Source organism: Nelumbo lutea, chromosome 2 (genome assembly GCF_056320005.1).
Source record: "Nelumbo lutea isolate HS-2025 chromosome 2, American lotus-T2T, whole genome shotgun sequence".
NCBI classification, from domain to species: domain Eukaryota; kingdom Viridiplantae; phylum Streptophyta; class Magnoliopsida; order Proteales; family Nelumbonaceae; genus Nelumbo; species Nelumbo lutea.
The window spans coordinates 90,897,858-90,915,501 of NC_142685.1; the positions used below are offsets into that span (position 1 = coordinate 90,897,858).

General features: G+C 31.1%; 1 non-coding gene across 1 annotated transcript; it reads right to left on the bottom strand.

Moving 5' to 3' along the window:
- Nucleotides 1-4,241: 4,241 nt before the first annotated feature.
- TRNAV-AAC (transfer RNA valine (anticodon AAC)) lies at nt 4,242-4,315 on the bottom strand. The gene has a single exon. It is a non-coding gene; the product is annotated as a tRNA-Val (tRNA).
- Nucleotides 4,316-17,644: the final 13,329 nt, after the last annotated feature.

The following is a 17,644-nucleotide window of genomic DNA, read 5'->3' on the forward strand; positions in this document are numbered from 1 at the left end:
ATATTAAAACTTGCCAATTTCTACTTTAATATTTTGTGACATAGTGACAGATGAATGCAATATTAAAACGTGCCAATTTCTACTAACTATAGTTTCTCGTGTATCGTACGGGTCCCCGCTAGTATATGTAATAGAAAGAGGAAATGGGAGGTGAGGGCCTGAACAGTCCTCTCACCACAAAACTCACATGTTCCTCCTCTTACTCTCCTTTCTCACACGTGTGCATAATTATTTTTAAATGAAATCATTAAAACCATTCTTGTTCTTTCTCTCTCTCTCTCTCTCTCTCTCTCTCTCTCTCTCTTTCACCTTAATAGTCAATGTTTGTAACATCTCCCTTCCCATTAAATCTTTCTTTTCTTCTTAAATATCTTTTAATCCCTTTTGTCTCTCTCTAATAAAGTTGAGGTGTAAATTAAATGGATTGGGTTAGGTTAAAGGTCAACCTAAATATGAACCCTAGCTCACATAGCTCACTGCATAGTTCACATGTGTCTCTCTCTCTCTCTCTCTATATATATATATATATATATAGTTCACATAGCTCACATAGCTACACAAGAGTAGGATTGAAATTTCATGATTGAACTTGCATTGACTTGAACGATATTTGAAACCCAAATTAATTTCTGATCATTCTTGATACGAAGTCCACAAAAGCAGCTTCCAAAGTGGTGGTTCACGACCAATAGAGATTAGTGTGAATTGTTCCTCCCTTCTTAGTCCCTTATATAGAGTACTCTCCTAATCCTATTAGGAGCCTATCCAAATCAGATTTTGATTAGGTCTTTATCTCTAATTACATAAGCTTTATCTTCTTAAGAGAAGGATTACTCCATACCTAGATCCATACCCATTTTTTATCCAAATCACATGACAACTTAAGTTGTCTTGTGATCACTTAACTATTCACACTAGTATTTGGCCTTAGACCCATTTTCTTTAATAGCTTACTAACTTAGGCATTGCATGGCCACATAGGCTTGATGATTGTATGGTGTGGGACCTACTAAGGTCTTACATAAGTCCACAAGGGTTTGGCCTCACCTCTTCCACAAGGGTCAAGGGTTCATTGTCGAGGGGCAGTGAACCCTTGACCCAATCAACTTGGGGTAAGTTTGGCTCAACATTTAAGCATAAATGATCTTTGAATTTAACAAACCTATGAAGAACAAAGGATGATGGACTTATGCAAAATGAAGCACATTAGGTATTCAATACTGTAATGGCTTCTTACACTTAACCTTTTAGCCCATAATCATTAAAACACTACTCATAGGGAATGACCTCTTCTCTGATTGCAAAATTCAGTGTCATATTCTTTACTTAGATGGACCTCGAGATTAAAACATTTTTCATAAAATAATAATATGTCATATAAATATATTTTGCAAATAAGATTTCAAGTAGAATTGAAATCTATTGTCGATAGTGAAGGTTTCTATTAAAGAGTGTAAACCTTGATATTCACTTTGTTTGACAAAGGGGCTGATCCTATCACTATGATCAACCACACAGTTAATATCCTAAACTACCCCAACAAGCCCAAATATTTGACCCTTGATGGATCTCACTGATTGGCATATCTAAAGTAATTTAGTCCAAAACTTAGTGTAGTATCATAATCAAGTTCAATGTTAAATGCAATTTTCTAGTTTTTTCCATCTCCAAGGTCGAAGGCAAAACTAGAAATTGGTTTGGGTTCAATGCTTCTTTCAAACACCCACTGTTTGTGTTTGGTGTCTAATCCTAATAGTTGAGATAAGCCATTCCACCAACTTGACAGCACACCAGTATTAGCCTTGTCAGCATAAACTCCCCAAGTCTATCCAATGATTGAGAATATTCTAAACCAACACGAGTCTTATAAGTGTCTAGTCTAAGTGATAATTGACAAAAATAAACCAAGTTTGATCATGAAAGAATAATATACTTATATTACTCTTAAATACCTATGTACATTAACCTGATTGGATTTAAGGGATGATCATGGGTAGGCCCGAATTAGGTGGAATTAGGTCATAAATGATTATAGGGCTAGCAATATCATAAGGTTCAATTTGCTTCACAATCCTTTAATAAAGCCCGTATGTTACATGGGTCCCGATTAGTAATAATCTATACTACTATTAAAAGTGGGAATGATATATAGATTATGGAATTTTTCTTGATTAAATATATCCATTGTTGAATATGATCCTTATATTACATCCATTCAATTCCCTCTTATTAATTCTTATATTTAAGGTATTAACTCCCTTCTCTCATTAAATCCTATATTTATTTTATATTAAATAAATAAGTCTTGTATAATTTTTAACTAAAATACCCTTACCTTTGAATTTAGTCTTTTTCCAATTGATGACAGAATATGTAATTTAAACTATTACTTTTCACTTCATTTAATTCCCTCTTATTAAGATGTTAATTTGTATTCTCCTTCCTTAGATTCTTTATTTGTAGTATTTTTATTTTCTTCTCACCAATAAATTCTACTAATTAAATCTATACCTAATAATTTTAACAATTAAAAATCAACGTGTTTAAATCCAACATGAAAACTAGGTTGTTCCTTTGTTAGTGTGGCAAGTATGTAGTTCAACCATCTAGGTCAAACGGGTCACCAATGGTAACATAGTTAAATAATAGATATTTAAAAATAAATAAAAATATAAAAATTACAAGAAAAATTACATCTCTAAAAATATATATTTATCATTTTAAATAAAAATAAGTATGATAAATAAGAAATGTTGATATTAATGATGAAAATGAAATATAAAATTAAAAGTGACATAAAAATAGAAACCATTTTCCCATTCAAGCGATGGGTCTATAGTTCAACCTTTCAATGATCAACCCATAGTGTTATTAATTAAATAATAGTAATTTTAGGAAAGATAGAGACAAAATTATTAAAAATACAAAAAATTTGCAGAGAACATTTGGGTACATCTCTAGTATTGTGTATTTTATCATATTAAATGAAAGTGTAATAAATATGAGTTTGTCTTTTGTGTTTTTAAACTAACTTAGAAAGAAAATTATTTTTTCCATCTAATTGGTGGTTAGTGACACATAAAGATGCAAATTAGGTGGGCTCAATTTGAGCCTAGACCAACCCAACTTGCAATTTTAGACAAATTGGCTTGGGTTTTGTTCCTTAGGCTGGGCCTAAGCCTAGTCCAAAATATTGGGGTTTCATGTGTTTTTGAGGTGTACATACATACATACATACATATTTGCAGACATCTATAACCAATCCAAGCTTCAGCCCAACCCAAGTGCTTCAAATTTCAATGCGCGTTGAGCCCAAATTGGATAGATCAACCTTGACGTTGGGTACGAGCATTAGGCCCAATGCATAAGGGTTGGGCCTAGGTTGAGTATGAACTTGGCCCAACTTACACAACTTGCACCCTAATGATTCAACCATTTGAAAAACAAGTCAAATAATGATGTCATAATTAAATAATAATAAATAAATAGAATTACAAAAACAAAATATAAAAATTTATGGAAAATTTTAACATATCTCATACAATATAGATTTGTTATATTAAACAAAGTATCATAATAATAGTTTTTACAATTAATTATGGAAATGGCATAGAAAATTTAAAATTTCCCAAAAATGAGATTGTTTTATCTTTTATGTAGTTAGATAGGTCAATGCATGATGTCATAATTTTATAATAATCACTCAAAAAATAGAAACAAATAAAAATTATAAAAACGCAAACATTTATCAAAAAATTTGTTCACATCTAGCGGTGTCAATTGGACTGGATTTGGCACGATCCGGTCCAATTCATTGTCTGGACTGTCTAACCTGTTCAAATTTATTTTTATTTAGATTAATTCTAACCCAAACCTGGTCCATTGACACCTACCTTCTTATCTTCTATAATGGACTAGATATTGGCGCAACCCAACCCAATCCAATATAAATTCATTATGGATAGACCAGGCCCAATCAAATCCAATAAATACTTTGGACCATTAGGTCTGGATTGGTCCAATTCAATGTCTTGTTGGTCTATCCAACAAGACATGCCCAATTAAAACCGGTCCATTTACACCCCTATTAACATCTCTAATTATATATTTATCATATTATATAAAAATAAATATGATAAATAAGAATAATTTTTATTAATAATAAAAATAAAATACGAAATTTAAATCCACTAGCACACCATACTTTAATTACTTATTTTTTTATTACTTAGATGGCTATCTGGCGTCGCCCGGACTCGAACCGGAGACCTTCAGTGTGTTAGACTGACGTGATAACCAACTACACCACGACACCATTGTTTTGGAGAATCTTACTTAACTATAAATCCATTAAGTTTGCAAATTGTACTCCGCAATGTCAAGACAAATCTTGATCCCTTGGGAATGATCTTTTTGACTAACTGACTATCGTCTTCTTCAGCTTCAACTGCTGTTGCTTTGATTTTGGACTCCTTCGCTTGCTTCCTTTGTTCTTCGTCCATGTAAAATTTTGCAGATAGATAGTGTGTATTAATCCCAAAATTCTGCAACAGTGTGTATCAATCCCAAACTTCAAAGGGAAATTAAAACCATAGTTAATGTAGAAAAGGGAGAAGGAACCATCAAGTATTCTTTGTTGGTGGGATCATGGGTTTCCCAGAAAAAATCACCGAGAGAAATGGGGTTGCAAGTATTTCCTGCTATTCTACCTCATCCGTTTGTTTTAATTTTCATGCTTTCACACCACCTCTCTGTGCTTCCATCATTTCCACTTTCAGCACTCTGTTTCTCAATTCTTCTGAAGAGCCGGGTTCACTTCAATTTGATGTGTTTGAATAATATAAAAAGTAACAGTCATCTCGGATTTGTTTGGAGGGGTGCAAATGGATTCAATAACCCCTATTGGATTTTCGGATTGGATAAGAGGATCTGATTTTTCAATCAGATCGAATTCGAATCACCCTCTATACCATCGAATCTGACTTATATATATTATTTATAAATATGTTTATATTGCATTTTTTTGTATTTTTTTATAAAATCATGTTTTTTCTTTATATAAATGAACTGTTATATTTTTTTATTTAATAATTTATTAAAATTTTCAGAAATTAAATTGAATCATATCAGATTCAGATATCTTAATCGGACATCCTTTATGGATTTGGATTTGACTTTCCATTTGTGAGATCCGATCAGGTCTTTGGATTGGATATTGGATCTAGGATGTATTATCGGATCGGTTTCAGATATACCTCAATTTGAATCCTATGTGATTCGTTTACACCCCTATTTGGTACTGTGGCATTTTCCCATTTGTAAAAGAAAGACATTGCTAATTGAAGTGTTTTGAATTGATCATACAAATTGTTAATTCTATCTAAAATGCCAAATTTGATGTTTCTTACACATACATTTTTAGTTGAAAAGAAAATTATATATGATGTGGAAATACATATTTCTCACAAATTTGTATTGAATAACCCAAAATGCAAAGCAATATAATGGGTGGTTAATTCTTAGCATTTATATTTTAATTTATATTTTATAATAATAATAATATTTATTTTTTACAAAAATAAAATATTGTTTATCAAACATTTGAGAATTAATCTTTTAGTTGACTTTTTTTTATTAATGTTAATGTTAATGTTAAAATTAAAAATAACAAAATAAAAAATAATTAATATAAAAAATTAATAGTGATACAAGGAAAGTCACTTCCCTTGCTTGGAAAAGAAAGGGAACCAAATTGAATAAGCTGAAATTGAAAGTTTTAAACAAAAATTAATACACTTGTCCCTTCATGGGTGTGTAATTCTTAGCATTTCTTGGGCCTGATCCAATGGCACTTCGTTAGATCGATACAAGCTTCAAAGACATTTGAAACATCCCAGACTGACCCCCTCCCCTGCTAATATCAACTACTGTTGGTTCTAAACCATGAGATCATCTTTGGTTTGGTCCATTTTTTCAAGATCAGCTAAGGGTCTGACTCTTTTAGGGCCTCTTCGTTTCCTCTTAACTCTTATCTCTTAAGAGGAATATTTTAACTTTAAGAGAAAAATGGTTGTTCGTTTCCTATTATCTCTAATCTCTTAAAGTGTAATCATATAACTTTTTGTTTTCCAATGATACCACCAAAAAGACAAACAAAAACTCTCATATATGTGGTCAAAATGAATATTTGATAATTTTCAGAATTCAGCACAACATTCTTAGCATTTAGAGTTCATAGGAAAGAAAAGTTCGCCAATACCAATATAACTCTTAATGTAATTATTGCACTTTCAGATGTCAGACTTTAGAGCAAACAAACAGGCCCTTATGCAATCTATTACCTAGGGATAATGCAAGTCAGATTACCTTAATTTAGAACTTCAACTACATTAGTGTTCAACCCATTCAAATTTAACAAATGCTCAATCTATCTCAAGCTGCACCCCTACTATTACAATAGGTAGGGATTTCCCGGCCCAAAACATAGCCTATTACTTTTAGTAGTCATAGATACGACTTTCAGTTTTTTTAAGAGGCTTCTTTCAGTTTCAGGCACTGTACAAAAAAGTAAAGTCTATAAGGTAGAGTCTGTGAATCCAATGCCTTAATAATTTTGTACAGTGTCTTCTTTCAGTTTTTTAAGTTATTACATACTTTATTGGTTCCATGTCTCACTTCCCTTAATAAGGCACAGGAAACAACACTATTGTGTAGAGACGGTGAAATCTATCCATAGGGCAATTTTTATACTTTTACTTTTCTTTTTTGTACATAATTCTTTGTATTATCTCTCTACTATACATTAAGGGAAGATCTGTCCTTTTACAACTTAATATAAATATTTCTTTTAGGGTGTCGAATGACATAGGTTTTCACACCCACCCTTCGGCTATGTTGTCTCTCTTTCTTAGCTTTTCGATTTGACCCTGACATGGTACCAGAGCAGGTAATGATCTGATCTGCAAGTGACTACTTCCTCACCTCTTTCTTATCTATTACTTAGAGTCCTCCCTAACAGCATTTGGGAGACTCTTGAGTGTTCTTGAACCCTATTTCTGAAGCTGCATTCAATCAGAACTCGATAGACTCTTTTCCTGGACTGTTGCGCCACTAGATTTCTCTTTTGGATTGGATCTCCCTCTAGAAGCATTGGATCAGGCTGAAACTTTAGATCCAGTGTCGCCCAGGGCAGATATATTGTTTCCAATTGGTTTGGTTTGAATCGGATTTGATTTGGAAGGCTTTTGAGCCACTTCAAAGTTTGACAAATCCTTACAATTTCCTTTTCTGGACATTAACTAAAAGGTACTCCTTTATTCTACTGTTTTGAACATTTCTCTGTGGTTTTTCTTGCTCTTGTGATTCAATGGCATAAGAAAGAATGGAAATTCTCCCCATCAAGTTTAATAGTATGAACTATGCACTTTGAAAATTCAATATCCAATTTCATATGGAGGTGAAAGGTCTCTGGGGATATTTGGATAGATCAATAGTTAAACCAAACGATTCAGACATCAAGGGCCTTAATTAGTGGAGAATTGTTAATGCAAAAATTTCATCATGGATCTTAGGATCCGTTGAAACTAACATTGCAATTCCTATGAGAGGATACAAGATTGCCTTTGAGATGTATGAGTATCTCGAAAGAATATATCAACAATTAAACACCCCAAGATAGTACCAGATAGAGGTTGACACCTTCTCCTATTATCAAGAAGAAAGAAAGGTCCAAGAGTACTATGTTGGGTTTGTTAACCTTTGGACCGAGTATGAGCTTATTCACATGGGAATGATCCTTTTGAATGTTGTGTGAAGTATATGAAAGAACATTTTGATAGAAGAAAGATTATGAACTTCCTAATGCATCTCAGACCTGAATTCGAAGTTGTTAGATCTAATATCCTAAGTCAAGAAACACTTCCTGACTTGGGTATTATTCTTGGGGATATTCTGAGGGCTGAAAGCAGATTTTTCACATAGACTACTTTGGATGGAAGAAAGGAGTCTAACATTGATACTGTCTTTCTAGCAACAAAACCGAAAGGGAAGAAGAACTTCTCTAAAATACAGTGCTAAGGAGTTTGGGTATGTTGTTTTTCACTGCAAGAAAAAGAATACATGCACCTACTGTAAGCAGGTTGGCCATATTATCACTGAATGCCCCACTCGGCCCCAGAAAAGTAGTGAATCAAATAAGAAGAAATGAAACTACAAGGCTTATCAAATTGGTGTAGATAGATCAGATGTAACATCCTCCATTACTTCTGTGACTGGGAAAAATGACACCTTAGGTAGCATGTCTGAAGAACGAATTTGACAACTCATGTCCTTTGCTATCTCTTCAGCCTTCTCTGCTATGGGCCTATCTGGTAAGTCACCTACCTACTATCCCTCACTGAACCATCTATGGTACATTGACTCAGGAGCCTTTAACCATATGACAGGAGCCACTCTTGGTCAGTGTTATAAACCCCATCTCCCCAATAAACACATTGTTACTGCTAATGGTGAGAAATTAGATATATTTGGATGTGATGATTTATATTTATCTATTTCTAAGTCATTTCCATTTCATTTGTCCAAAACCCTATTTGTACCTAAGCTTACAACCAATTTAATTTCTGTTGGCCAACTCGTAGAGGAAGGAAACAATGTTTTATTTACTTCTGATGGTTGTTTGATATAGGACCAACAAACTAGGGAGGTGAAGAGGAAGGGGCGTAGATTGGGAAAACTCTTTGCTCTAGAATTTGAGAAGAACAAAACTGTGCTTGCTCCTATTTCATGTTTGATGTATACTACTTCTAGTTTTGAGTCTGTTAATTGTAAAAAAAATTGGCAGTTGTCGTATAAACGACTGGGCCATCCTTTTTTTAAGAAACATGATCTGTTGTTTTCCTCTGGTAGTTTACATGTTTCTAATGTTTCTCTTAAAAATGTGAATAAAGACTGCATTACTTGTGGCTTATGTAAGAGCCATATTTTGCCTTTTCCTTCTCATTCTGAACAACAATCCCTTTTATATTTAATACATAGTAATGTTTGATCGTTTCTAGTTGTCTCATTGATGGGTTTTAAATCTTTTGTAACCTTTATTGATGATTGCACTCATTTCACTTGGGCTTATTTTCTTCGAAAGAAATCTAAAGTGTACTCCGTATTTCAACACTTTCACACCTATGTTACCATTCAATTTGATGCCCGAATTTGTGTGTTATGATCGGATTTAGGGAAAGAGTATATTGATGGAGATTTCTAGAACTACTTAAAACAAAATGGAATTCAAACCCAAAAGTCTTGTCCAGGCACCCCACAACAAAACGGGGTTGCAGAAAAGAAAAATGGGCATATTTTAAGTGTAGTCAGAACTCTTCTATAGGATTCCCACGTACCCTCTTGGTTTTGGGTGGAGGTGGCCAACACTGTTGTGTATCTCATAAATCTTCTGTCATCAGTTTTGAACAACTCTTCTCTTTTTCAATCCCTCTTCCACAAATCCCCATACCTATCCATGCTCAGATTATTCGGATGTGCTTGTTTTGTCCACCTTTTACCCCATGAATGCATAAAGTTAACTACACAAGCAGGTTTGTGTGCCTTTATGGGGTAAAGCTCTAAACATAAATGGTTTCTTTGCTATGACCCTTTGGTTCATTGTCTTCGAATTTCTCGTAATGTAATTTTTCTTGAAAGTGTGTTATTTTTTGAACATATTGTGAAGTTCCTAGTTCCTTTTGTTTCTTTGCTACATAGTTTTGATTCTACAGGTACATTGGATACTCTATTGTCACATCCGCAACAAGTTCAGACCTACTTCAAGAAGAAATGACCTTCTTCAGTCTCCGTCCCCCCTATGCTCCGCCTCCAGTTGTTGATCCGGTTACTCCAGCTGCCTCAATATGTGCTCAAGACCTTCCCTCTGAACCTATTGCTCCTACTTTGTGTCATTCCTCTAGAATTTCTCGTCCACCTAACTGTTATGGTTATTCACCAGACCATAACTCCTTTTCTACCATTTTATCTACCACAAACATTCTCAGATCTTATCAGCAGGTTGTAGCAGAACCACACTGGAAAGATGCAATGGATTTTGAGGTTCGACTATGAGGAGACTTTTGCTCCTGTAGCTAAGATGACCATTGTATGACTTCTAATGGCTATATTTGCAGTCAAACAGTGGACAATTCATCAGATGGATGTCAAGAATTCTTTTCTCTATGGGGAATTGAAAGAAACAGTTTACATGAAGCCTCCTCTGGGATATTGTAGAGATCTACAACTTGTTTGTCGTCTGAAGAAATCACTTTATGGTCTGAAGCAAGCACCTAGGGCCTGGTTTAAGAAGTTTAGATTTTTCATCACTAATGCTGGATTTATTCAACATTCCTTTGATTACTCCTTGTTCACCCTAAGGCAAAAGCAATGTGTAAAGATATTACTCCTTTATGTTGATAACATACTCATTACAAGGGATGGCATAGAAGGAATTTACAAGCTACAAACAATTACTCAATGAATCCTTCAAGATGAAGGACTTAGGGTCGTTTACATATTTCTTAGGCCTTGAAGTGAGCATAATATCTCGAGGCTACTTTGTTAATCAGTAAAGATAATTGGTCTCCCCTTGAAGATCCTACCCTTTATCGTTAGCTAGTGGGTAGTTTAATCTATCTCACCATGACTTGGCCAGACATATCTTATGCAATTCAGATAGTAAGTTAGCTTGTGTCTTCTCCGAGACAACTACATTTATCTGCAACTCATCGGATTATAAGATATGTACAAGGCACACTATCACATGGGATATTCTTCTCCTCATCATCTCTCATTCATCTTATGGCCTATGCGGATGCTGATTGGGCTGGATGCCTTGACACCCGATGGTCCACTACTGGCTGGTGTGTCTTCCTAGGCAACTCCCTTATCTCATGGAAGTGCAAGAAACTAGTTACTGTATCCAAATCCTCTATTGAAACTGAATACAAGGCTATGCCTTGTGTATTGAGATCATATGGCTTTAGGCTCTTCTATTTGAAATACTAAATGAGCCACCATTGTTTGTTCCTCTTTATGTAGACGATATCGATGCAATAAAAATTGCATCCAACATCGTTTTCCATGAGCGCACCAAACACATAGAAGTTGATTGCCACTTCATTCGCAATCTCCTTCTTGAGGGTACCATATCTCTTCCTCATGTTTCTTTTGGGCTCCAACTAGCAGACTTGTTAACTAAAGCAATGACACAGGCTCAACATCTATTTCTCATGGACAAATTGATGGTCATTCCTAGACATCAGTTTGAAGGGGAGTGTAGAGACAATGAAATCTAGTAGTAGGGCTATTTTTGTACTTTTACTTTACTTTTCTATATATATTTCTTTGTATTATCTCTCTACTATACATTAAGGGCAGATCTGTCCTTTTACAACTTGATGTAAATATTTCTTTTTGGGTGTCGACTGACATAGATTGTCACACCCACCATTCGGCTGTGTTGTCTCTCTCTTTCTCTTTCTCTGCTTTTCGATCTGACTCTGACATATTGGCTATATTTGATCAATTTTGTTTTATGTACAAAAAAAGTGTTAAGGGTATTTTTCAAATAAAAAATCATGGGCCTAATGGCAAAACAAAACTCCTCAATGAAAGATTGATTAAGTAAATAAGTTATAAAATATATGGGATGTTTAGTAAAATGAAAACTATAAGGTAGGTTTAAGTAAATATGTAAAACTATAAGGTGCATTCTAGTAAATGGCCCTAATAGAAACACATAAGAGTATACAATTGTTTTATATTTTTAACTTTTAAATAATTAATAATTATTCATATTTTATATACTACTTTTAATAAATTTTTTATAATACAAAAATAACAATTATTGATTTCAGTTAGGTTTATTCACCAAACCGATGAAACCGACCAACCTGATCAACTTGACTCGAGTTGGTTTGTTTTCTAGTATTTTAGGTCGGCTTTGGTTAAAAAATTTCCCAATTCGACCAAGTTGGACCAATTTCACTTTGGCCATTTGTAAACTGACCAAAATCGAATGATCTAATCATGGATATATATTAATATTTTATATTTTAAATATAATTTTAATATGAAAAAGTGGGAAATTCCCCACAACTGACCAAACCAAAAAATCGACTCAAACTAATACAACTTGAGTGGATTGGTTTTCACAAAAAGTCAGTCGATTTCAGTTGACCAACTCCCCAACCTGAACAGGTCAATTTGGTTAGCCAAATAGCCGATGACCGAATCGAAGCAACTCATGAACACTCATAATTGTAGCTAAATTAATAGTCTCATCTTTGATAAATGACAATAGTTTAATCCCCAATAATTATTGAAAATTTATAGCAAAAATACACAATTTTTGAAAATACATTGATAATGAAAAATTACAATAATTATAAAAATACAATAAGTACAAAAAAATAAATTTAAAAATTTAAATAATAGTAGTTTAATCTCCAATAATTATTGAAAGTTTTCTATTAATTAACAAAGAAAAATAAATTTATATATAATCATTGAAAATACATTTATCACAAAAAACAATAAATATTTACTGAAAAAAATAAATATCAATTTTAGTATATATAATTATATAATAAATACAGATTAGGAGGTTAAAATTATTATTAATAAATATTAATTTTTTGAATGTTATTTTCTCTAATTATTACTTGTTATAAGTGAAATTAGTTAATTAAAATATTATGTAAAAATATTAAATTATTATTAATTTCAATATTATGTTATAATTATTTTTCTACTTTTTAGAAATTTTAAATTTATTACATAATTTCTTTATTTTAACTACCCAAAATCTAGTTATGTTAAATTTTTTTGTTATTTAAAATATTCATTATTTAAATACTTAAATAATGTGTAAAATATATAAAATTAAAAATATTAATTATTTATTGAATTTACTTATCCATAAAATCATAATTTAAACTATTATTACATAATTTCATTATTAATGTTGTTATATATTAAATTATTATTGATTTCAGTATTATGTTATAATTATTTTTCTACTTTGAAGAAATTTTTTAAATTCATTACATAATTTCCTTATTTTAACTATTTAAAATCTAGTTATGATAAATATTTAGTTAATTAGATATTTAAATAATCTATAAAACACTTAAATTTTTTTGTTATTTGAATTTTATTTATTTAAATCTATTATATATTATTAAATATTTGAAAAGAATTTAAATTGATAATTGCGTGATATATTTTATAAAAACAAAAAAAAATTATTATTTTTTGTGTTTTTTATAAATATTTTAAAGTTATTATATAATTTTTTTAGAATATTTAAATAATTCTTAAAAATTTTAATCCAAACTTTCTTTATGTAGATATAGATAAAAAGAAGTGGAGAGGATAAATAGGAATTAGAGATAATTTAGGAGAGAAACTCTCTACTAAATTAGAGATAATTTTGGTGATAAATAAGAATTAGAGATAATTTAGAAGATAAATAGGAATTAGAGATGATTTTGGAGATGTGGGCGATAGTGGGGGAAGTAGTTTAGGAGAAATTTTAGGGGAAGAGATTATTTAGGTTATTGGGAAAGTGCATCTCATTGGTTGTTTAAAAAATGACATGGAATTAAAAAATCAAAAATTAAAAAAAGGAGAAAATTTCTAGACTTCCTTGTTTTAATATATATACTAACGGGGACCTGTGCGATGCACATGATTTATTAAGCGAAAGATAAATAATAGAAAGGGTCATTGACTAAAACACCCCTTATAGTTTCATGGATTTACTAAAATCTACCATATAGTTAGCATTTTACTAAAACACCACTTATACTTTGCAATGGATTTAATCAATCTTCCATTAGATGACATTGGAAAAATGACAGTGTTAACCCTAAAGTTCATTTAAATAAATTTAATCAAAAGAAAATAAAAATAAAAATATATTTTTCCCTTAATAAGACACGACCAACCGCTCTATTGGCTATATTTGGTCAATTTTGTTTTCTATACGAAAAAAGTGTTAAGGGTATTTTTTGAATAAAAAATCATGGGCCTAATGGGAAAACAAACACTCCTTGATGAATGGTTGATTAAGTAAATAAGTTGTAAAATATATGAGATGTTTTAGTAAAATGAAAACTATAAGGTAGGTTTAAGTAAATATGTAAAACTATAAGGTTTGTAGGAATGACTACAACGTAGGTTCGGGGCAGGGATCATATTCCCCATCTCCGACCCCAAATCTGAAATTAACCCCCATCCCTAATCCCCGACAGAGATGGGTTCCCCGTGGGGACCCGAATCCCCAAAATGTTTTAAGATAATAGTATTTTTTTAAATAAATTTATTTAAAATAAATAAAAAATTTAAATTATAGATAATGTTTTATATATATATAAAATTAGGGCTGGGGTAGGGCGGGGACCTCAATCCCCATCCCCGACCTCGATCTCGACTGAGGATTCCTATTAATCCCCGTCTCCACCCCTGCCCTGCCAAAACAATCACTATCCCTGGCCCCATTGGGTCATGGAAGTCAGGTCCTTGTCGGGGATGGGGAAAATTGCCATCCCTAAAGGTGTGTTATAGTAAATGACCCTAATAGAAACACACAAGAGTATACAATTGTTTTATATTTTCAACTTTTTAAATAATTAATAATTATTCATATTTTATATATACTATTTTTAATAAAATTTTTATAATACAAAAATAATAATAATTTATTTCAGTTTGGTTTCTTCATCAAACTGATGAAATTGACCAACCTAATTAACTCGACACGAGTTGGTCAATTTTCTAGTATTTTAGTTGGCTTTAGTTAAAAAGTTTCCCAATTCGACCAAGTTGAATCAGTTTCACTTTGGCCATTTGTAAATCGACCAAAATCGAATGACATAACCATGGGTATATATTAATATTTCATATTTTAAATATAATTTTTAATGTGGAAAAGTTGAAAACTTCCCATATTTTTTAGTCTAAAATATTTTATATCATAAATCTAAATTTTAAATTTACTTTTTAATAATTGCATTGTAATTTTTAAAATTAAATTAAATTTTTAAGTTTAAATCTTTTGAACCAACTAACCAAACCAAAAAATTGACCCAAACCGATATAACTTGCGTGGGTTGACAAAATAGCCTATGATGGAACCAAACCAACACATGAACACTCATAATTTCAACTAAATTAATAGTCTCATCTCTAATAAATAACAACAGTTTAATCTCCAATAATTATTAAAAATTTATAGCGAAAACACACAATTATTGCAAATATATTGATAATAGAAAATATAATAATTATAGAAATTACAAAAATACAATGAGTACAAAAATATATTAACATAGTCAATAAATAGTATAATTTCAAATAATAGTTTAACCTCTAATAAATATTAATCAATAACTTATAACAAAAATACAATAAATACAATAAGTACAATAAACTAAATTTAAAATTTCAATAATAGTAATTTAATCTCCAATAATTATTGAATGTTTTCTGTTAAATAATAAAACAAAATAAATTTATACATAATTATTGAAAATACATTTATCACAAAAACAATAAATAATTACTGAAATACATTAAATATTAATTTTAGTATATATAATTATATAATAAATACATATTAAGATTTTAGCATTATTATTAATAAATATTAATTTTTGAAAGTTCTTTTCTCGAATTATTACTTGATATAAGTGAAATTAATTATTTACAATATTATGTAAAAATATTAAATTATTATTAAATTCAATATTATGTTATAATTATTTTTCTACTTTTTAGATTTTTTTTAAATTTATTCCATAATTTATTTATTTTAACTATTTAAAATCTAGTTATGTAAATATTTTTTTTATTTAAAACATTTAGTTATTTAAATACTTAAATAATATGTAAAATATTTAAATTTAAAAATATTAATTATTTATTGAATTCAATTATCCATAAAATCATAGTTCATACTATTGTTACATAATTTCATTATTAATTTTGTAATATATTAAGTTATTATTAATTTCAATTTAATGTTATAATTATTTTTTTCTACTTTGAAGAAAATTTTTAAATTTATTACATAATTTTGTTATTTTAACTCTTTAAAATCTAGTTATGGTAAATATTTAGTTACTTATGTATTTAATTAATCTATAAAATTTGTTTAAAGATTTTATATTTTTTTAAATATTTGAAAAGCTTTTAAATTGATAATCCAGAAAACATAATTTTAATTGTGAGAATATAATTTCATGTTATATTTTGTAAGAATATAAAATTAATTTTTGGTGTTTTTAATAAATATTTTAAAATTATTATACGATTTTGTTAGAATATTTAAATAATTTTTAAAATTTTTAATCCAAACTTTCTTTAGATAGATATAGGTAAAAAGTAGGAGAGAGGATAAATGGGAATTAAAGATAATTTAGGAGAGAAACTCCCTGCTAAATTAGAGATAATTTTGGAGATAAAAAGGAATTAGAAATAATTTAGAAGATAAATAGGAATTTGAGATAATTTTGGAGAAAGTGGGGGACAGTGGAGGAGGTAGTTTAGGAGAAATTTTAGGAGAAGAGATTATTTAATTTATTGGTTTTTGTAGTCATAGATACAAAACATAGCCTATTAGTTTTTGTAGTCATAGATACAACTTTTAGTTTTTTTAAGAGGCTTCTTTCAGTTTCAGGCACTGTACAAAAAAAGTAAAGTCCCTTATATATGGGATATAAGGTAGAGTCCGTGAATCCAATGCTAGTAGGGGTTATCCACACCCGTATTAAGACATTGTAGTTAGTTATCACGTCAGCCCACGTCTTATAGGTAGAGTCGGTTTCATTTTACTAAATCTTATTAAGGCATTGTACAAAATTATTCACCCCTACTATTCCTCCCCTCTTAAGTCCCTTATATAAAGTACTCTTCTAATCCTATTAGGAGTTGATCCAAATCAGATTTTGATAAGGTCTTTATCTTTAATTGGATGAGCATTATCTTCTTAAGAGAATTAGTGCATCATACCCAGATCCACACCTATTTTTTATCCAAATCACATGACAACTTACGCTATCACATTAGTATTGGGATTTAGGCCCATTTTCTTTAATGGCTTAATAACTAAGATATTGCATGGGGCCACATAGGCCTGATCATTGTATGGTGTGGGACCCATAAAGGTTACGTATAAGTCCACAAATGTTTGGCCTCACCTCTAGAAGAGATTAGGTTGAATTCACCACCTAGGGATGGTGAACCCTAATTGATGATGTGTGATCTAGTAGTTCCCTATTGGAGGGCAGCTCAGATGCTAAGCTAGCGAGTTCCCTGCTGGAAGGTGGCTCAGATGCCGAGACAGCTAGTTCACCAAGTCAACCTACAAAGAGACAGTGTCAAAGTGCCTGGGAGTCTTTACCCAGGGTGGGCACTCCGATGCTTAAGTCAGCGATGTGGAGATTTTAGGAAGAACTAAAATGCTAGAGAGCTAGAGAGCTATGAGAGCTAAGTTGTGCATATCTTATGAGATTGAAAATTAGACCTTTATATAGATGTTGTTTCATGTAGGCTTCACGCACCGTGTCCAAGATCTCTATGAAGACATGGCTGGCCAATCCGA